We start from the raw sequence: 22,870 nt of genomic DNA on the forward strand, positions 1-22,870 counted from the left end.
TGCTCACACACACACACATGCACACATTGAAAGACACAGGTTGTGCACCAACTTGGGAGGAATTCTGTTCTAATGAAGATTGTTAGTCGGTCACCCGAAAACCAGAATGATTTGGGACAATGGGGTTGGGACCAAACTTTTAGGATATTGGCCACACCCGGAGTGGCCATGACCCTGAGGGAAGGTTCTCCCGGGAGGACATTTACGGAACCATACAAATTTTGGCAATATGGGTATCAAAATTCATGGTTTTTGATAATGGTAAAGAAAATTGCCATTTTGACAGGATTGGCCACACCCGGAGTGGCCATTGCCCTGAGGGAAGGTTCTTCCGGGAGGACATTTACGGAACCATACTAATTGGGTTAATATGGGTATCAAAATGCATGGTTTTTGATACTGTTAATGAAAAGGGTCATTTTGACAGGATTGGCCACACCCGGAGTGGCCATTGCCCTGAGGGAAGGTTCTTCCGGGAGGACATTTACGGAACCATACTAATTGGGGCAATATGGGTATCAAAATGCATGGTTTTTGATACTGTTAATGAATAGGGTCATTTTGCCATGCAATTCGATTTCGCTGCCCTCGAGCTGAAATCTGAGCCACCACTGGGAGATTCGCCAATGTCGCCAGTCGCGTAAACGGTTAACACAGACAATCCCCCTAGACTCCGTTACCGGATGTGGAATTCAGCAACGATACGTCCATCTCTCTGCTACTGGAGATTCGTGGCCTGATGTACTGCCTGGAACTGATGCAGATACCGGTGGAGAATTCGTTGGTCTGCACGTCCCAGGAGTACACCAATACGCCGATCAAGATTGACGATTGCGCGGTATGGACGTTGGAGAATGAGCATCGGAAGCGATGGCCCTGAAAAGGCTGCCCAACTTGCAGGTCGTGTCCCACTTCATGCAAACTTTCGGCAACATTGTCTAACTCGCGCCCCTTATTCCCGTGGTTCCCCAGCTACGAAGTGAGCGGCCAATATTTTGGTCATTGAAGGATGACCTGTGTGAGCTGGGCCATTAAGTCGGCTTTAGTTTAGCCAGCGTTCAATCTCTTGTAATAAAATGGAATGAAATAGCAACTTAATTTATTTTTATGTTATAATTAAAATGTTATGAATTTGATGCCATTTGCAAAATGTCATGTCCAGTATCAAAAACCATGAATTTTGATACCCCTATTGCCTCAAGTCAAATGGTTCGATAAAGGAGAACCTTCCCCAGTGTACTGGCCGCTCCAGGCTGTGGCAAATATACTACCAGTTTGGTCCCAACCCCATTGCCCCAAATCATTCTGGTTTCCCGGTGACCAGGGCTGTGGAGTCGGGTCATATTTCAAGCGACTCCGACTCCGACTCCGGCTTTCTGAGATTAGACGACTCCAACTCCGACTCCGGCTCCGGCTTTCAGTCCCAACCGACTGTGACTCCGACTCCAACTCCGGCCTACCAACTCTAGCCGACTCCGACTCCACATATTTTGAAATGTTTCAAAAGTTTGTTAACTATTATTTTGAAAACATTGATAAATAGGATTATTTAAATACTCTCTAAGTGCTATGTTTTTCTCAAGGAAGAATCAACGAAAAAAAAGTTTCTAGGTTACAAGTTTTATACGTTGTTGAAACAGAATTCAAAAACTATCTCCAGTTTTGAAGGCATTTTCAGAAGAACAGTTTTGTAATTAAATTGGATTTTATTTACTTAACCTCAAATTAGCTTGTTTGTTTTATTTACATTTAAATTATAAATAGCTTATATATTTTTATATTAAATTGCATTTTTTTTAGAATGAATCATTTAAAGAAACCTGGCCTTTATGATCGATTTAACATATAAATTCAATTTGCACACTTTTAAGCTGACATTTATAAGAAGCACATTGTCTATCAAAGTCACCTTGTTTTTAAATAACAATTTTAAACGAAACTTTTTTTGCAATTCCGCTGTGAAACTGTCAACTTTTCCTGTCCTTCTGGAGAAACGGAACGGCATACTTTTCTCTACCAAAAATAACAAAATGGAAAATGTATACCTTTCAACACCAGTGCTGAAAAGTTCCACTTGAAATGGGTGCTGAAAAGTTGAACTTTTCAGCACTAGTATCGAAAAGTAACATTTTTCAATATTTTTTTGTTTTGAACGGTGAGTTTACTTAACACATCAATAATTGACATAAAATTCCATTCAAAATGCGTTTTTCGGAATTGCAAAAAATGTTGCAAGCATTTCGTTGCAAAACTTGTTTTTTTTTTTGCAGCACTCATCGTATTTGTCCAACTCGGTAAACCTCGTTGGATAAATGTACGACTCGTGCTTAAAACAACTTCTTTTTGCAACGGCATACTATTTATATATATTTGCATATACTACTATTTAAAGATTTATTTAATTTTAAAATTTTCAATATACATAGAAGGAGGCGCGCAATACATCTTGAATCTTCACCTAAAACGAAGCTTTATGAATGATCGTGCGCCAATCAATCAATTTTCTGACTACAAAAAGTTATAATACTAAATACTTGGGTAAGAGGGAATAAACAGGTTATCATTTAGTAAAATAACACAATGAGAGTTTTCCAATCACAATAAAAAGCTTCAAAAACATAATGGCATCTGATAAATCTTTTAAAAAATGGCAATTCATTGCATACGACTTAAAAAAACAGTTAAGAAGTTTTGTAAATTAAGCTGTTTTATAGCAAATACTTAACAACAAGATTTCACCGACTCCGGCTCCGACTCCGACTCCGACTCCACAGCCCTGCGTGACCGTCCTAACAATCTTCATTATAACAGAATTCCTCCCAAGTTGGTGCACAACCTGTGTCTTTCAATGTGTGCATGTGTGTGTTTGAGCAATAAAATTACCACCGTGGATCCGTCTTTGATGAAACCTCGGTAGGCACTGAAATTGGTCAGAGGCTATCTGTTAGCTTATATAGTTCGCATGAAATGCGGCAACATGGCGCAAATTATGCCTCGTCTCCTGCTTTCTTGGAACAGTCACGCGAGAATGTTGCACCACTGTTGCCACATTTAATGCGAACTGTATAAGCTAATAGATAGCCTCAGAAAATTTCAGTGCCTACTGAGGTTTCATCAAAGACGGATCCACGGTGGTAATTTTATTGCTCACACACACACACACATGCACACATGGAAAAACACAGGTTGTGCACCAACTTGGGAGGAATTCTGTTCTAATGAAGATTGTTAGGACGGTCACCCCAAAACCAAAATGATTTGGGGCAATGGGGTTGGGACCAAACTGGTAGGATATTGGCCACACCCTGAGTGGCCATGGCCCTGAGGGAAGGTTCTCCAGGGAGGACATTTACGGAACAATACAAATTGGGGCAATATGGGTATCAAAATTCATGGTTTTTGATACTGGTAATGAATGTCAATTTTGACAGGATTGGCCACACCCGAAGTGGTTGTCCGGTAGGAACTTCTTCAGAACCTTCCCCCAGGGCAATGGCCACTCCGGGTGTGGTCAATCCTGCCAAAATGGCCATTATCAAAATTTCATTTCCAGTTTCAAAAATCATGAATCTTGCTGCCCATATTGCCCCAGTTTATATGGTTCCATAAATGTCCCCGGTAGAACCTTCCCTCAGGGCAATGGCCACTCCGGGTGTGGCCAATCCTGCCAAAATGGCCATGTTCATCACAAGTATCAAAAACCATGAATTTTGATACCCATATTGCCCAAATTTGCATGGTTCCGTAAATGTCCTCCCGGGAGAACCTTCCCCGGGGCAATGGCCACTCCGGGTGTGGCCAATCCTGCCAAAATGGCCATTTTCATTACCAGTATCAAAAACCATGCATTTTGATACCCATATTGCCCCAATTTGTATGGTTCCGTAAATGCCCTCCCGGTAGAACCTTCCCCAGGGCACTGGCCACTCCGGGTGTGGCCAATCCTGTCAAAATAGCCATTTTCATTACCAGCATCGAAAACCATGAATTTTGATACCCAAAAAATCAAACCATCCACATTAACGACCCACGGGTCTTTTGTGGTCTCTATTGCAAGTTTCTGCTCGAACCTAGGAGTCCGAAGGCTTGAATGGGGAGAGCACCCAAACCTCTTTATACGCCAAGGAACCTTCTACCCCAGTGCACAGTGGTCCAGATCGCAAAATTAAGTGGAAAATGGATTTTCCGTAAAATGATGAAGTTTTGGAGCATTGGTGTCTTCAGAAGAGTTGTTGCATATGGAAAGGAGCAAATTTTGATTTGGTTAGAAATTAGGGTGGTTCACTATTAGGGTGATTTTGAAAATCTAACTTTTCAGGAATATTTTTGGGAATTTTTTTGTCTTCTAGAAAGTTGTTGGGCTTGCCAATTCAAGCAACTTTGTCGAAGACAACAAAATTTTATCTCGTAATCTACGCCTTCTACGACCAAATTTATAGAAAGCATCTGAGCAAACCTTCAAAAATCGAGGGGGACGTCACTCCGCGATAACACACTAAAACGCACAAAAACGAGCTCGAAAAACATCAACGCTACTCATCGTGCCGAGTTTTCACATAACGCCATCTTAAAGCAAGTTATCGCAAGTTAACGCGCGTTAAAGCGATTTAAAGCGGTCAGCGATTGCTCGATTTTGAACTAAGCAAAATCGATCTTGCAGCCTTGCCATCTCAAATCGAGTAGTTTTTAATCGAGTTTGGCAACTCGGTGTTTGTTTTGCTTTTCCTGCAGTTTTTGTTAATAAACAAAGCAATCTGCAATCCGCGAGTTTATTTTTTCCCGCTCGGTGACAAAAACGCTGCAGGTTTGCCGCTCCGCCGGCGGTCCCAAAGGACAGGGGGAATATTTTTGAGTTCGCAGTACGAGGAGATGTTTCCACCGATGGCTGGGCCGGCGAATTTGGTTTGACGGAGCTGAAGCAAATGCTTCAGGTTTTGTGGAGGAGCCCGTAGAACCAGCGAAAGACGGTCTACATCTCGGTGGAGGAAGGACCGAGTGGAGATGGTGGGGCACATGCAGGCCACGTACGACACGAACACGTTTGATTCTAGAGCGAATCGAGCGTTGGTGATCTACACGATGGAAGAAGTTGATAGAGTTGTGGGACCGTGAGGTGAATACTTGGATGAGGAACTTGTATCGAGGCCGAACGGGACCGAGCGGGTTGAGATCGCCGAGACACCAAAAATATTTCCGCCATCCGGTTGTTCCCCTGGTCCATCTTCTGCTGTACTGTAGCATGGACGCCCGGATCAAGATCGGAGAGTTTTACTACGAGTGGCGTTGCTTGCGAACCTGCTAGCCAGGCGGGGATAAGTTCGTGTTGGGTACATTTGCTACCTCAAGCTGTGGGCAACGAAACGGGCGACGTCGTGTCACACGTTAGCTCACGGAAGATACCTAAAGATAGCTAAATAAATTGAAATAGGTGCAATTTCGCAATTCGCAATTTTCAGTGTAAGAACGGGCCTTGACCGATCTTATGCACCAGGTTCCCGACGAACAAGCACTGCCCTTACACCTACATCTCACCCTTGCTCTGAGTCAGTACGAGCAACACGCTAGAACACGCTTTGAGTGTTCGTGCCAGGCATGCACACCTTCTTTTCCGGTTACGCATTTTAACTCGGCCGGGGGTGGTACATTACGTAGGGTTTGATGTAAGTATAAGCGCCTAACCATTTATAGTGTTCCTATCAACTTTCACTAAAGCAAAAACTGTTTTATTTTTAGTTTGGATTCAAAACTAGTTGTTATTTTACTGTGTATTGTTTTCTCCTGAAATCTTTCCTAGTGTTCCTAGTGTCCTAGTTTTGTTACAATTTTTGGTCCTAAGCATGTTATAAAAGTTTACCAAAAATACAATAGTAATATTTGTGTTAATTCTTTAACCATTCCATAAATTGAGTAAGGGCTCAAACCTCACTTGTTTGAAAAAAAAGGGTGAAGATTGAAAACAATAGACAGTAAAAGAGAATTTATTTTATAAAAATCAAGTATCAATTGTAAGAGAATGATGATCGTATTTCAAAGAATAAAAATGAGAAGCTAGATGTATTAGATGTAAAATTAGACAATAGTTAATAAATAGAGATACAAAACAAGCTTAGATTATAGTAATGATAATTTATAGGACAGATAGAGAATTATTCAAATAAATAAATTCGCAATAAAATAAAAAAGATTAGGCGAATGATGAATAGACTTGATATTACTAGTACATTAAGAAAAATTATATTTTTAAGGAAAAAAAAAATACAAAACAAAGTTTGTTACAGCAGTATCAATTGGTAAAAAAGAGTGGAAAAGTTTCGAGAGATAAGAGAATCAAAAGTTAGTCAAATCAAAATCAAATGATGGATATTAAATAGAAGAATCAGTGAAGAAGTGAGAATTAGTAAAGCAAAATAAAAATAGGTGATAGGTGGTAACTGAGAATGAAGAGAAGAGAAACCCCGTTGTGCGATATTTTAGGCACATCCACAGCAGTTGACTCAACATACTGCGAATCGAAACAATACCGTCTACAATCACAAATTACTTCCCTTTCCCACATTGTTGCGCCCTTTCTTTCAGCCGTCTCGACTCTGACCCGCGGTGGTCAAAGGTTTACGATCCGTTTCCACAGGCCACCAGCTAGGTCATCATGAAAACCAAGCCAACGTGGAGGTAAGAAAATAGGACACTCGCAAGGAACCAGAGCTATACTGTTCTGATCAAGATAATTCGGATGATCTAACAGAACTACGGATGTAGTTAGTTACGCTCCTTCCAGGATGTTCCTTACGTGGACGTCAACCGAAGAGCACGCAACAAGGTCAGTGCCATTGCATGCTCTTAGGTATCAATCCTTGGCCTGCAAATTGAAATAGGTGCAATTTATAACAAAATTCAGGAAACTTTCCTATGTAATAAAACATTTTGATAAAAAAAAATCTTTATTTCTTTTGTTTCAACAAACATTCGGAACGGTTGTGAATGGTCTTGTTACGGACTACGGCATTGTCGGGAACAGAGAGTTTCAGGAGGACCGCATCGGCGGTTCCTTGATCATGGAGGACGCGCCTGGCCCAAGTCGACCAAACCATTGGCGTACGTATAGGCAATTCGCAGGATCTGCTGGGGGACTGTCACGTTACGCGCGAGTGGGAAGTACCCGGTGGTGAAGACGGAGTTGGGTTCCGCGGGGAGTTTGAACAGTTTGTTGAGAACATTATGCTCGTTTAACTCGCCGCCGCCGCATGTGCTCGCTTAGTTTGGCATTTTTTGCCGCATGCTGGGAGGACATGGAGCTCTCGAAGGCGCGCTTGGCCCGCGTTTGTTCAACTTTGGGATGACGCGGCCAATTCACTGCACCGAAGTTAGGTGGTCACTCTCTGGTCGCCTAGCCTTGTCTTCAGGTAACAATTGTAACCACTCGTTACAAGTCCTTCATTCTTCAACATCAATAAACCAAAAATAAATGCGAACGATCACGATTCTTAGCTATGGGGTTAGTAGGGTATTAGGGAATAAATAAATAAATGTAATTTAGTTAGTAGGGTTAGTAAAAAGGGGAAATTAATAAATAAAAACACAACTTGTTAACACACTATAACAACACACAAACGGTGGGACAAACCAACAACCAGCGACAGTATTGTCTTCGTCTTAAAACATCGCAAAGGGGGTGGTAGACAACGCCCAAAAGTGATGGGTGTCACGTGACGTAATGTCGTGTCACCGACCAAAAGGCTTGAAGGGACGAGAATTAGACCGCCAACGGTCATATTCTCCCAGGCAAGTGAGCGATCGATTCCGTTAGAAAAAGTAGAGCGAAGGACTAGAAGTGAAAGTGGTGGAAATTTGTGCGAGTGCACCTCCAGTCGTTCAGGTATGTTCTAAACCCCGTATTCGGCTATGCGGAAGGACGACTTAAGCTAAACTACCCTACCTAGTAGTACGGCTAAAAAAATTAATCACTTCTCCCCATTGTCCTCCAGGACCTTTTGTCCTTTGGCGTAAACGCCATTTTGCGAGTTAAGCACGCCGCTTGACCGCCAGATCGCTCGCTCTTCGGCCCAGTTTGCGTAAGCGCGGAGGAGCCGGCTTACTGCGTCTAATCGTCAAAGATCATCAGTTGCTCTGGTCCGTGGACCATAATTTCCAAGGAGCACGCTCGGGCCCTCGTGGCTCTCATCCCAAAGGAGCGTAAATTCCCCCTCTCGGTTTGGTCAACGTGGGCAGGTCCCCGATCGGCCGATCCAGTCAAGGAGGGAAGGCCTGGTCCCTAAGCCGTGCTCTACCTACCATCCACCCCCACCACGTCGAGAACCAGCACCGGTGCTTCAGCAGCGAACGCGAGCGCTCGCGACCAGCGGACAGACTGAGTAGCAGATCGTCGTCGTCAGCGGAAAGGCAGCGGTACGTACCGAGTCCCCCACACACACATACACTCACAAATATACACTTTTGAACCGACTTAAATTCTTTAAATAAATTTCCCTTTCCGTCTCCCAAAAGAGGAGTTTTCATTCAACCCGTAACTCAAGAAAAGTGAAGTTCCCAAAGTTAAGTTCGCGTATCTCCTCGTTGGTGACTAGCGCAGCCGACCCTGCTATTACCGTGAGTCTGTGCTGTGACTAGCTAACCGTTGGCAAAAACTAATGTGGGTAAGTCCTAAATAGTTTCACAATCTTTGGGATGGATGACGTAGACGTAGGTTTTCCTCCAGTTCCCGCTTGGAACCACAATCAGCGGGTTGTTCAACGGTGGCTTCTTTCGGGACTTTTCATCGAGTTTGTCCATACAGGGGATTTTCTGGAAGATAATTAAGTTGACCTTGTTAATTCCGCCGCTCTCCTTTTTTCGCGGAAGACGAGCTGCCTGTCTGCTGAAAGAACAGTCGAGCGATTAAAGAGGAGCAATTTGTACTGTTGATTAGGATTGACGCGGTCACCCGGGGTGGTTCCGGTGGTGGTGCTGGTAGCGTGGCCGATCTACGCCATCCGGGCCCCTCTTCAACTCGTACTCGAATCCTGGTGCGACGTGGAGATCACCAGCCGCGTCGTATCTCCAAAAATCCTTTCGATCAACATGAAAAAGCTTCTCCGGAGTCTTCGGTTCCGCCAAGCCATCCAATCCTCTTCCAATCACGCCCAACTCCTCCCCGGAATGAATTACGGGCATCTGCTGTAGCAACTGACGAAGATCCCGCGTCCTCCAGGTCAACTCGGCGCCAGCTGAAATGACAGAGAGAAGATGTACGTTTTTTATCCGCATTAACCGATTAATCGACCCTTTGAAAGAGGTTAAAAATTTCAACCAAAACTCACCGTTGGTACTGCCCAGCGAAAGTTCGCTCAGTAGATTCTGGTACTTTCCGATCGGTCCGGGATGATACTGAACTGGTTCGACGAGGATAGCTTGCTTCTCGACGCTGCCAATTGATGGTTCTGCGATGGTGGAATCGCCAGGGTCAATCAAATTGTCTCCCGCGGCCACTTCCGCATGTTCCGCATGTGACTTTGGTAGGACGACTGAAGCAGATCAGAACCAAAGCTGAATACGTGCTGATTTCGAGATGCCAACGCGTCGAACATTGACGGTGGTGGCGCCGCGAACTTCCCATCTTCGGTGGTGATGATTGTGCGAGTTCATCATACTATCATAGTCTTCAGAGTTGTTTTATCTAATTGATCGAATCTGGGACGAGGTGTTGCATACGTCGAGCCCGCTAGGCTGTTGACTCCCCCATTGGATGCGAGAGAAGACTGCTGTTATTGTTGTTGCTGCTGCTGCTGCAGACTGGTATGCGAACTTCCGGAAGGTGTTGTCGTCGGGTTGCTTGATGCTTTGGAGCTGATCGGCGATGATTCGGCATTTCCTCGGTAACCTGATTCCTTCAAGGCATCCCCCTGAGAGGAGAAAAAAACAAACGTTCAACTCATGAATCTAAACCTAACATCTAATTCATCCTACCTGCAGCGGTTCGTTCGTCGATCAAAAATGCTCCAGCAACGCCATGTGATCCGTCGGGTATGTGTTCGTGAACCCGACCTCTTTCGTCCGCGTCTCGGACTTGCGATGGCTGATAGTGGTTGTTCTGCCCTCCACCAACCACACCGGTAACAAGGTGACCACGGTGATGGTTCTGGGTGCCACGCCGTTAAACAGCGGGTATGAATGTGCCTGAAGGTTGTTGTTGATCTTGTACTGCAGCTTGTTGGTGATAGCTTGGCTGTTGCCGCTAAAGAGAAAGAAGCGATTGTAGTTGGTATTCCGCTGTCGGTTGGACCGGCGCAGCTGGTTGATATTATCACTGCCGCGGAAGAAGTGAGCGCGGTTTGAAGCAGTCTGATCTGATCAGAGCCGGTTAAGTTGGTGTGAAGGTTGAGCCACCGCGGTCATCGACACCGGGGGCGAAAGTAGCTTGCTTACTGAACGCTTGAAGCAGTGATGTTGGCATTGGAGGCTCATCGTGGTTGGACCTGGCGAGGACTGCGTTGACATGGTGTTACCGGCCGTTGGCATCTTCGATGATGAAGAGAAGTTGCCAAACGATGTTGGCAGACCCTTGGCTGTAACATTTGAATCGGAGCGCAACAGTGGTCGGTGCACTGCCTGGCGTAATCGAGCTGCTCACACTAGACATCGCAGCTAGAGGTCGCAGCTGGCAAGGGTTGCAGCAATCTAGAATGCAAAAAAACCAAGAAAAAGTTTATTCCCCACCTTCGTCTGGTTTTGCAGTCTAGGGCGTCCAATTTTCCCGGGAAACGGGAAAAATATTTTTGGAATCCCGGGAATTCCCGGGATCCCGGGAAATTTGTTAATCAGTAATAAAATTTATGTTTCATTATATTTTTGTTATGTTTTCAAGCTTAAAATCATAGAATTAGCTTAATAATATCAAATGGTTATAATCCTCACTTCAATCTAAACAAAGACGACAGTTTTAAAATAGCCTAAAAGATTTTTTTTGTCTTTGTGGTGTTTAGGATTTTATATCAACTACTATTTTTAATTCCAGTATGATGATTTTTTTTTGATTTGCGAATCAAATTACATAATTCTTGAATTTTTTTCTTTTAAAAGGTCCAATAAGCTTTTGTCTTCCATATGTTTATAGGACCTATTCAAAAAAACTCTGGAATTCTTTTATATTTTTTTTTCTTTTATATATATTTTCATATGACATGACTAAAACAGCCTAAAAATTTATTTTGTATCTGAAAAACAAAAAAACGACAATAAATAATAAGATACCAGTCCAGAATTACAGTCTAAATAGGTACAGGAGATTTTAGAGCAATACATTTGGAAGTACAAATTGTTTTGTTCTGTACCTGTTTCAACCGAAGTCACCCAAAACGTCATGCAATTATTTTTTTGCTTTAATAGCTGTCTTTATTTCACGGAAAGGGGATCCATCGCCAAATCGCGATAAAGTTCGCTAAAACTAGCGAAAAATGTCGCTAATTTCTCAGCCTGCACAAAAATTACCTAGAATCGCTAATTTTTTTCGCTGGTTTGAAAACCGATGAAATTCTACCAAACCAGTGAAAAAAAACACTGGTTTGGTAAAAATGTCGCTGTTTGGGGGATCAGTTTTGCTAGAATCAGAAAATTTTCTCGCTGGTTTGGAAAAAGCGGCAGGGCACCAAAATCAACCAGGAGATTATTGTACTAATTTTGGAAACAATTCGCTGGTCCAGCGGATTTCTTCACTGGACCAGTGTTCTTTTACGCTGGATCAGCGTTTTATATCGCTGACGTCCGGGTTTTTTTTCCGGCGGCAGCAGCTCGTACCAAAATCAACCAGTAGATTATTGTGCTGGTTTTGGGAAACAATTCGCTGGTCCAGCGGATTTTTTCACTGAACTGGTGTTCTTTTACGCTGGATCAGCGTTTTCTATCGCTGACGTCCGGGTTTTTTTTTCCGGCGGCAGCAGCTCGTACCAAAACCAACCAGGAGATTATTCTACTGGTTTCGGCGAAAAATCCGCTGGTTCAGCGAATGTTTCCACTCGAAATCTAGTTGGTAACTGCAAATTTGCGGAAACAGCGCGAAACCTTTCCTATTTAATATATTTATAGAGTCAATTGTGAATAGGTTTTGTATACCGTCATCAGGGGTGACATTAGGTCTGGGGTGAGATTGGGTAATACAAAAATGCTGAACATTTTGACTTAATACGTCATCGACTGACCGAGTGAAAATGAGCGAAGATCAGCTTGACGGTGATCTTGTCGCTGACCAGAGGAAGTTGCCTACATTTTGGGAGCTCACCTGTATGGTCAATTATGCTTGCTTGAAAACATCCTCACGCGAACCTACCGCTCGCGTTGATCATCTCGGGAATCACGCACTCGCTCGTGGTCACCAAGATGAAGTCCGCTTTGCTATCGAACTGATAAACTGCTACAGCTTCGTGCAGGCTGCAGGTCACAGTCGAAGGTCCCGTTTGTTTGATGTCTTTTCTTGGCTGTTTGTCGATTCTGCTGCATTCGGTTGGTCTTGGCAGCAAACTGTAAAGGAATTATATTTTTGAAGCATTACGGCAAAACAACTGTTCCGAAATTGTACCAATTTTAGTCACCAACGGTGAAGGCGCAGAACCGTCGAACAAAAACTCTGGCTTGCGGCGTTTACTATTTGCGACAAATTGGCGGTGCTATTCCTGGACACACTGCCGGGAAATACAGCGAACGTAACCCACAAGAGAACTGCAACAATAACATTTCCCTCGCACCAACGGCAATTTCCCAATCCAGGTTATTACTAGCGGAAATCCTCGTTTCATGGTATTTTCTTCCGGCTGCCATTTCAGCTTCGGTACTTGAAGCTAAGCTTAGGACTCTCGCTGGTTGCGGCTCAAGGCCTGGTCAGAATGGCCCGTGGCGTGCGATAAAACAGATGGAATTAGGGCTCCAGCCGAACAGCGCGTGGTGCTTCAAATCCTAGAAATTGAATTCAGCTAACTGTTATGAATGCTAAATAAGAAATTAATACGATTTAATTTCTGCTTACCAATAACGACAGCACCAGCTACGGCAATAATTCCGACGAGGTGAAAGCCGGTTCTCCTGCTAACCAGCATCTGCATCCGATGACGACATCCGGCATGAAATTATCTTGCTGGCAACTAAAAAGACGTGGCTCACTTCAGGCAAACTATTTTGTTGTTGAAAGACGAAAAATTGCGCGATCGCAGCAGGCGAACAAAATCAAAACAAATACATAAATATATACACGATGCGAGGGTTTGAGCTTAAATCGGCTAAAATCTTACACTGTTAAACAATATTACCTTATTGAAAATGGTATAAAACCTAACACGCTGAATATGGTCCAAAAGTTCGTTCACGCAGAAAATTAAGGCATATTTGAATCAACAAAACGTTTTCTTCATTTGAAAACCATGAATTTTTAATCAACGCTAAAAGTCAAAGCAACTTTCCTTGACTTGATAAAAAGTTGTGAACTAACAGGTTTTCGTCATAAATAAACGCACAAATTATAAAACAACAAAAGTCTTTTTTAAGATCTAATAAACAAAATTTAATTTATTTTGCTTCTCGGGTGTATTTAAAAACCCCTGACTCAAGGCACTATCAACCACCCAAAAATCAAAAAAAAATTACTTATGGAACACTTCCATTCGAAAAGTTTTTTGTTTTTTACAATGTATTCCTTATGGGAGAACAGTCATTTCTGCCACTCGAATCCGGTGCTCCACTTAAATCACACAGGGTATAATGTCATCTTTCAAAATGTCATTCAAATGATAAAAATAAACTTTATCCTTATTAACAATAATATCAGCAATTTAAGCTTAATTGGGTACTAAAGCCCTATGTAAATTTTAAAGTACAACGGTAAAAAACACGATTAAAAACCATTTCTGATCACTTTTTTCATTTTTATGCAAAAAAAGTTATTGACAAGACAACATTTTTTCGATGGATCAACTATGGTCCCCTTGGAACGAGCTGTCAAGTAGGACCTTTTCTGTCAAGAAGGACCGCGAGGTTAATTTTTCAAAATTGATTTAAAAATCCATTTTAAACTCTTTGTGGTCGTACAAAAGGGTTATTGTACTCAAAAAAATAAGCTTTATCGTTGTAAACAATAATATCAGCAATCTAAGCTTCATTTTAGGACCCAATTATAGGACCCAATTCGATGCCAACTGCTGATTGACGTGTAGTTAAAGAAAACTTCAAAATAATCAAATGCAGACTGATCACTTTAATAAGTGCAAAATGCAGTTTTGTTTCTTCTTAATGGTTTTTTTTTAATTTTTGCTTTTTTTTTTGCTTTATGGTTTTAAACTTCAATCGTGCTTTTAAAAGTCAATAGGTAACTATTTTACAATACCTGAAAATTTTGAAAGGGGAGCCCAGCTACTGTTCTACAGTTTGGATTTTGTGTGAGCCTTAAATTAAAAAAAAATCGTGGTTACGGATGACGTCAGTGTAATTTTAAAAGTAATGATAACTCCAGATTGTCAAGGGAAACAGATTGACCAATAATTGATAGTTAAAACGCGCTAGTCACCAATCGCCTTTTACGTCCAGCAAAACTGGCAGTGTTGCAAGCGAAAAACATACGTTGCCAGTGCCGATTTATTTTGCATCGACCAATTTGTTTCCCTTGACAATCTGTAATGATAACAATGGTAATTATCCGTTCCATAATACACACTTTTACATAAAGCTATAGTTAACGTAAATTAGAGTACTCTGCTTATCGCTGTTGTAATAAACCCAGGGGGGTGGTGTCAGAGTAAAGGGATACTCTACTCGGCCATCACCATAATCTTGCAACAGTATTAGTGAGTAGCCCCTGTCTGAAAACAAACCCACGCATTAGTGTTTGTGAGTAGCCCCTATCTGAAATCAGCTGCTGATGTATTGGTAGGTGACGGCCTACTGTTTACATCTAGAAACGTTAAAACGGTCAAACCTTTTAAAATGTGAAATTCTTTGCAGCAGCGTGGCGTGAAAAAAAAAGTGTTCATCATTGAGTGTCGGAAGTGTCAAAGCTACCACCAAATGTTCGTCGTGGTCTAGCTAACTATCCGGAAAATAACGGGGGTTCGTTCAAGAAGGAGCACCCCGAATGGTTTTTTGAAGCCGAAATATATTTAAAAACACAACCTGCCCGATCTGCACAACTGGCTGGGCTGATGACGGTTGTTTGCACCGGAATGGCCTGGTTTGATCTGGTTATCGTTGTCAGTGGAGGGAGCTTCCGCGGTTCCGCTTCCTGCTAACAATAAGCTTGCCGGAAGGAATTTCTCGGAACCCGTACATGAAATTAAACCCTTTTTAGGCGGAATCCATGATATGTTGTCATTTAAACAAAAATCAGAGTGGATCGAAACACGCGGTTCGGTTTGTTGATGCAATTTAATGAATTTGACAGATGTGTTTTGTTTTGTTTTCTTCTTTATCTTCTCGTCGGCGTCAGATGTTTTGGTTTCAAGAAAATGGCCGCCATCACAGGGACCTGAATAAACCCGAATTCTCAGTATTTGAAGATATTCGTGTGACAACACTCCTAATGATTTGACGTTCTGATTACGAATTTTGCGTTCACTCAAAAAAATATTCACGTTGAAGTTACGTGAAAAGCTATGTGGTATTTTTCCACTAAAGTTTTCACGTAACTTCTACTAGGCGGCCCTAGTAGAAACGGAATTTGCTTGGCCAGATCATTTCACGTCGTTTCTACGTGCTTCACACGTAAAAGCTAAATGAATCAATTGATGATTTCTACATGTTTGTTGTAGTAAACATTAAAGGATCCTTCTAGTACTAATATGGTCTAATTTCAGATATTTTTTTTTTATCAAAAAGAAAAAAATCAAGAATGCAGATCTAATTCAAATTCAAAACATAGTTTTATTCAATTTTCCTTTGCTAACATGGTAAAAAATGGCCCAGTCTCTCATGAAACCGAGCAGGAAGACGTTCGTGCGTAGCTTTCTGTTTCCGCTGCACTTCGTGGCCGCACGGGAACCCGTTTCAAAGTCATTGTCGTTAGTTGCGGTACTTCTGTCCGTGCCACGTTAACGTGGCTGCACATCACCAGGGGGGGTTCTTTGTAAGCAACTAGGCAAAGTTTCCGATTGGCGTGGCCAGAAAGATGTTAAAGATGATTGGTTCAGCTCTCAAATTCCTTGCACGGGTTCGTTGATCTTGCCGGATACAGCTTGTTGCTTCGAACAACTTTGGCGAGGGCACCAAGGCCAAGGCCGACGAGAAGATGGCCGCAAATAAACATCGCACTCTTCCGGAGCACCCCGGCAAGTGTCCGCAATGTCCGTGACATGCTCGGTTGCGTCGATCACCACGACCAACCGCTTATATTAGAACTGGCAAGAATCCGAGTGGCCACCGGTAAATGTGTGCTGCTTTCAGAGTTCGGCCGCTGCAAAAAAATAAATAAATAATTATTTATAAATAAAATCATTCAAACTTAATTAAACTTACCTTCTGTTCTATTTTTGATGAAATTTTGCGAGAACAAGTTCGGCAGCCAGTCTTCGCCGGACGCCATCAATTTTCATACTAAAATAATCACGTAGAAATTTCGTCGAATGATGCATTCGAGTTCCGTTGAAGTTACATTTCAAAAAACATAAAAACTACAAGGAAAACCCTAGTGGAAAAATACCATAAGGCTTTTCACGTAACATCAACGTGAAAATTTTTTTTTGCCAGTACACTTTCACATTATTTTTACGTGTGTCACGTAAAACGAGCCTAGCGAGGGGAAAATCGGGGTTACGTGATTTTTCAGGTAGCATCAACGTGTGGATTATTTTGAGTGTTTGAAACGTTGTAAACAAAAAAGTTCCTTCTGCAATCTAGGTATATTTTAATTTGTGTTTCTTTTTCTCATTTTTGAGCTTAAAAAGTATGTAAAAAGTGAACCAAAAAGAAAAATATTCCTTAAGGGTACACAGCAACCGAGGAAGTTGTTGTCTTCTTATTCCAAATTTGTCAAACTTACGGACCCAATCCTGAAAGAATCGGATTGTCAAAATAGTCAAACTTTATTGCAAATAACTTTGAAGACAGTAGTTTAGGGGATGAATAAAAAATCAAATCGATAGTTCCCGTACTTTTGAAGATACTAAAATGTCTGTAACCGATATCTGGGTGCAAAAGCTATGGTTGATGTGTACCGTTAACGCATAAACTTGACCTCAAACTTTTTTATTCAGCAACTATCTTATTTCGAGAAATTGACGTAAATCGCTTCTACATCGACTATGGAAATGGATGTTGATCTGACGAATCAAATACGTCCCCGGAGAAGGATTTGACGAAAATTAGCCGCCTCATCCCTCTCTCAGCAAATCGTGCTGTGGTAAGTTGACCTCGTCGGTTCCGGTTAAACGAACCTTTCTCCATCCTAATGCCAACAAGTCGATGCAATTTTGCAAGAACCGCCGGAAGCGGGAAAAAGGATTCAAAATCTGGCCAAGGAAAACACCAGCACAGATATCAGCTAGCAAAAAACTTTTGGACGTTAAACCTGGCACACCTTCGAATAGCTATTTAACAATATATTATTATGCAACAAATCAACTTTTAGTTGACAACTTACCTTTAATTATAGCGATTTATTTGTCAATGTTCAAAATGTTACTAATTTGCATCTAAACATGCCCTTCAGATGTATAACTTTACAGTAAACTGCTTCCAGAACCTTCTTCGAAGGGCAGCTGTAACATTCCTTGTTATTCGATAATATTTGCAAGAAACACAACCAGTAACAACATCGAAATAGGCTTTTCCACAAAAGTATAGCTTTTACATAGTAATTGAAAGAAAAACACTTCCACTTGAGTCCGCGCCAAACAATAACAACAATTAGAGTGATTTGTTTTGGTCAGCTGTCATTCGCCCAAGAAGGTTAAAGCTGCCAGAAATAAATGAATTAACAACAACAACAACAGCTGTCATTCGCAAAATAATCAAAATTTAAACGCTTTTTGAGTTTACATTCCGAAAATTTTACATCGGAAATACATTTACATGCCTTTCATATTTTCAAATTTCTATGTTTCCCGAAATGAAAGTTTGATTTAAATGAGATTCACACATTACATTGAATCTCATATTACATCAGGGCACTTTAAATGCAATACAACCCTTTACATTAAATTTCAAATTTACATTGAGCATGTTTACGTGCAAAACATGGTTTCAGTGCTGGGTAAATTTACACTTTTTTTTCTGTGTAGGTGGTGTAAAGAAAGACACAGTTTTGAACAAATGTTGATTTTTTCCAGCGCGTGACCGGTTACCGACCTAAAAATCTTAAAGTTCCGTTCCGGTTGACGGAGGTTTACGGATGGAACAATCGTCAGAAAAGATTTCGCAGTAACGGAAGCAGAATTAAAAGAAAGTCCAGCCAGGTTGTACTTACTTGCCACAGCACAAACTGTTCCGCGGCCATGGTCAAGTTCCTCGTTGTACTTACTTGCCACAGCACAAACTGTTCCGCGGCCATGGTCAAGTTCCTCGCCTACGATTCTTGCTGCCACCTGCGACAATTTGTGCACTCATCTATGCAGCAGTACAAATACATCTCCAGCTTCACTGCACCGTATTTTTCTGCTGCGAGAACTTTATGGAAACGTGCTTCTTTTCATTGAAAAGAACCATCACCTGTTGAGTATGTATTTTAATGCTGAACACTTGATGCAGAACTTTTTCATGCTTTTTTGTTTTGAAAAAACCCCTAAAGCAATTCGATTGCCACAAATCGCTTCCAAACGTGAACAATAACAAACATTTATGACGGCTGTCGGAAGGATGTGTATCAAACCAGCGAAAACTTTCGCTGGAAAAGAAACCGTTTCGGAAATAACAAACTAGCGAAACCAAGTTGCTGGATTTGATTTCGCGCATCCACCTTTTTCAGCGAAAAATTTCGCTGATATCAGCAAAACCAACCCAGCAAAAATCGGTCGCTGGTTTGGCGATCGATCCCCTTTCCGTGTTGTAACATTTGTACTTATTTGCCCTAGATGGCGGTGTTTGATAATAAATCATTTGATATGAGATTGTTTTTCTTTCAAATTTAAAATCGAAAATATACGTAAATCCAGTCTTTAAAAAAATACAAGAGAAAAAAATAAGCACTAGGCATTTTGCGGACCTGTTAATTAAAATTATAATATTTTTTCCTAAAAATCTGAGATTTGCTGAATACAAATTTTAATTCATTTTATTGTTCTACTATTTTCAAAACCAAATCTGAATTTCCAGACCAAAATATGATATTTTTTTCAATTTCGGGAATTCCCGGGACAAATTATAGAAAATCCCGGGATTCGGGAATTCCCGGTTTTGGAAAAATCCCGGGATTTTTGTCCCGGGAATTCCCGGGATGGACGCACTATTTTGCACTATCCGGATCGTCTGGAAGATGCAAAATCATAGAAAATACATTCCTTCTCCAACAAGTTTTGCACCTTCCGGACTGTCCGGAAGGTCCATAAACAAAGAAACAAATGTCTCCTTTAACCTTGTTAGCATCTTCGGAATAATCCGGAGGGAACACAAACAGTGAAACAAATTCCTCCTCAAACGTTCTATGCACCTTCCGGAAGGTCCAAAAACAAAGAAACAAATTTCTCCTCCAAAGTTCTTTCCACCTGCCGGACTTTCCGGAAGGTCCAAAAACAAAGAAACAAATGATTCCCGGAACCACGTTTGCATCTTCCGGACAATCCGGAAGGGCTCAACATAAAAAAGACAACTTTGCCGGCAAAAGGAAAACTGGATTGCCAGCTGCGAAAGTGGTCCATCAACCTTCCCGAACTGTTCCGGGACAGGGAAAAACGGCATTCGAGCAATACTTACCTCCACTTTGAAGAAAAGTTCAATGCTCAGTGCAAACTGCAAGCACCAACTTGACATTTTAATCGCAAGTCCAAACTACTCAAACGACAGTTCAGCTTTTGAACTGTCGTTTGAGTGAAAAATCCACTTAAAATCAATTTGAACTTGATTTTGAGTACCTCCAGCCGACCGTGCGTCTGAAGTCCCTGGAACTCAAAACCGTCACAAGCGCCGGATACGGTTCCGGCGGAAGATTTGTCCCTGACACTTTTCTTTCAAGAAGAAAGCAAAATACACTGCTCGAATGGTTTGACAACGAGAAATGTCATTTGCTTTTGACAGTTCTCGCTGTCAAAAAAATCGAGCAGTTTGAAGCGTGATCGCAACAAAAGGTAAGCCAAAAAGCAAGTTATCGCGGTTAACGCGAGTTAAAGCAAGTTAAAGCGGAAAAGCAAATGTTAGCGCTGCAAAGGTTTAAAAGGGGAGCTTTATCGCTCGGTGAACGCAGGAGTGACGTCCCCCTCGTCAAAAATCAGTTTTTTGAACGTGGCAATTCAGGGTTAAGTTTAAGAGAAATGTGGTATTCGGGGCACTTTTAGAGCTCTAAAAAACAAACATTTTTATTATTTGACAAGTCAATTTGGACTTAAGGGTCAAAAGTTACAGCGATTTAAAGGTAACTTAAATATCTCGAAAAGGCGCAAGCCAAATCTTAAGCTCCAGGATGCATTTGAATGAGGAGATTCAGCACTACAAACGCTGAAAAAATCTCAGGGGTGTTTTTATTTAAACTCGTGATATCTTCATTTGAAAAAGTCTAATTTTCAAGGGAAAACCTTATGGGACCACCCTAACGAATTTCGAAAATTGTCCAAATATATGTTTTTCCATGTAATTTTGCCCGCTGAATCTGAATCTGCCCTCAGAATTGACCCAAAGTGTAAAAAAATTGATTTTTGGTCATATTTTGGGTTTCCTTTTAAACCCAAAATATGACCAAAATATGCTCTAAAATTGCCCCGAATACCACTTTTCTCTAAAACTTAACCCTGAATTGCCACGTTCAAAAAACTGATTTTTGAAGGTTTGCTCAGATGCTTTCTATAAATTTGGTCGTAGAAGGCGTAGATTACGAGATAAAATTTTGGTGTCTTCGACAAAGTTGCTTGAATTGGCAAGCCCAACAACTTTCTAGACGACAAAAAAATTCCCAAAAATATTCCTGAAAAGTTAGATTTTCAAAATCGCCCTAATAGTGAACCACCCTAATTTCCAACCAAATCAAAAGTTGCCCCTTTCCATATGCAACAACTCTTCTGAAGACACCAATGCTCCAAAACATCATCAATTTACGGAAAATCCATTTTCCACTTAATTTTGCGATCTGGACCACTGTGCAGTGTTTGAACTGACGACCTTTGGATTGCGAGTCCAACCGCCGCCAGCGATTCCACCGGAGTAGGCTTGGTTTGGTGTGTTGTTTGTACTTATGGCATGGAGACGACTCCTACACTTGGAATGACTTAACGGCCTAACATCCAAGGCCGGGACCGACATTTTACTTCCTCATCCGATGGAAGGTTAGAGCAGATGGGAATCGAACCCAGAATCATCCGCTTACAAAGCGGACAGCGTAACCATTCGGCCACGCACTGCCATGAATTTTGATACCCATATTGCCCCAATTTGTATGGTTCCGTAAATGTCCTCCCGGTAAAACCTTCCCTCAGGGCAATGGCCACTCCGGGTGTGGCCAATCCTGCCAAAATGGCCATTTTCATTACCAGTATCAAAAACCATGAATTTTGATACCCATATTGCCCCAATTTGTATGGGTCCGTAAATGTCCTCCCGGTAGAACCTTCTCCATGGCAATGGCCACTCCGGGTGTGGCCAATCCTGCCAAAATGGCCATTTTCATTACCAGTATCAAAAACCATGAATTTTGACACTCATATTGCCCCAAGTCGTATGATTCGATAAATGTCCCCGGTAGAACCTTCCCTCAGGGCAATGGTCACTCCGGGTATAACCAATCCTGCCAAAATGGCCATTTTCATCACCAGTATCAAAAACCATGAATTTTGATACTCATATTGCCCAAATTTGTATGGTTCCGTAAATGCCCTCCCGGGAGAACCTTCCCCGGGGCAATGGCCACTCCGGGTGTGACCAATCCTGCCAAAATAGCCATTTTCATTACCAGTATCAAAAACCATGAATTTTGATACCCATATTGCCCAAATTTGTATGGTTCCGTAAATGTCCTCCCGGTAGAACCTTCCGCAGGGCAATGGCCACTCCGGGTGTGGCCAATCCTGCCAAAATAGCCATTTTCATCACCAGTATCAAAAACCATGAATTTTGATACCCATATTGCCCAAATTTGTATGGTTCCGTAAATGTCCTCCAGGAAGAACCTTCCCCAGGGCAATGGCCACTCCGGGTGTGGCCAATCCTGCCAAAATAGCCATTTTCATTACCAGTATCAAAAACCATGAATTTTGATACCCATATTGCCCCAATTTGTATGGTTCCGTAAATGTCCTCCAGGAAGAACCTTTCCCAGGGCAATGGCCACTCCGGGTGTGGCCAATCCTGCCAAAATGGTCATTTTCATTACCAGTATCAAAAACCATGAATTTTGATACCCATATTGCCCCAAGTAAGTGCCGGGACCGTGGTGTAGGGGTAAGCGTGATTGCCTCTCACCCAGTCGGCCTGGGTTCGATCCCAGACGGTCCCGGTGGCATTTTTCGAGACGAGATTTGTCTGATCACGCCTTCCGTCGGACGGGAAGTGAATGTTGGCCCCGGACTAACCTAAAAAGGTTAGGTCGTTAGCTCAGTCCAGGTGTAGGAGTCGTCTCCCTGGGTCCTGTCTCGGTGGAGTCGCTGGTAGGCAGTTGGACTAACAATCCAAAGGTCGTCAGTTCGAATCCCGGGATGGATGGAAGCTAAGGTGTAAAAAGAGGTTTGCAATTGCCTCAACAATCAAGCCTTCGAACACCTAGTTTCGAGTA

General features: G+C 42.0%; 1 protein-coding gene and 2 long non-coding RNA genes across 8 annotated transcripts in view; all 3 read right to left on the reverse strand.

Moving 5' to 3' along the window:
* Nucleotides 1-22,870, reverse strand: part of LOC6051347 (dynamin) — a 515,697-nt gene that overhangs the window by 377,776 nt on the left and 115,051 nt on the right. The gene's annotated exons all lie outside the window — the stretch shown is intronic.
* LOC6050335 lies at nt 6,926-10,744 on the reverse strand. Its single transcript, XR_005278514.1, has 2 exons — nt 9,315-10,744; nt 6,926-9,221 (listed from the first exon to the last, which is right to left on the reverse strand). It is a non-coding gene; the product is annotated as an uncharacterized LOC6050335 (long non-coding RNA).
* LOC119769759 lies at nt 11,908-13,141 on the reverse strand. Its single transcript, XR_005278513.1, has 3 exons — nt 13,010-13,141; nt 12,566-12,939; nt 11,908-12,507 (listed from the first exon to the last, which is right to left on the reverse strand). It is a non-coding gene; the product is annotated as an uncharacterized LOC119769759 (long non-coding RNA).

This window comes from Culex quinquefasciatus, chromosome 3, assembly GCF_015732765.1.
Source record: "Culex quinquefasciatus strain JHB chromosome 3, VPISU_Cqui_1.0_pri_paternal, whole genome shotgun sequence".
Classification (NCBI taxonomy): Eukaryota; Metazoa; Arthropoda; class Insecta; order Diptera; family Culicidae; genus Culex; species Culex quinquefasciatus.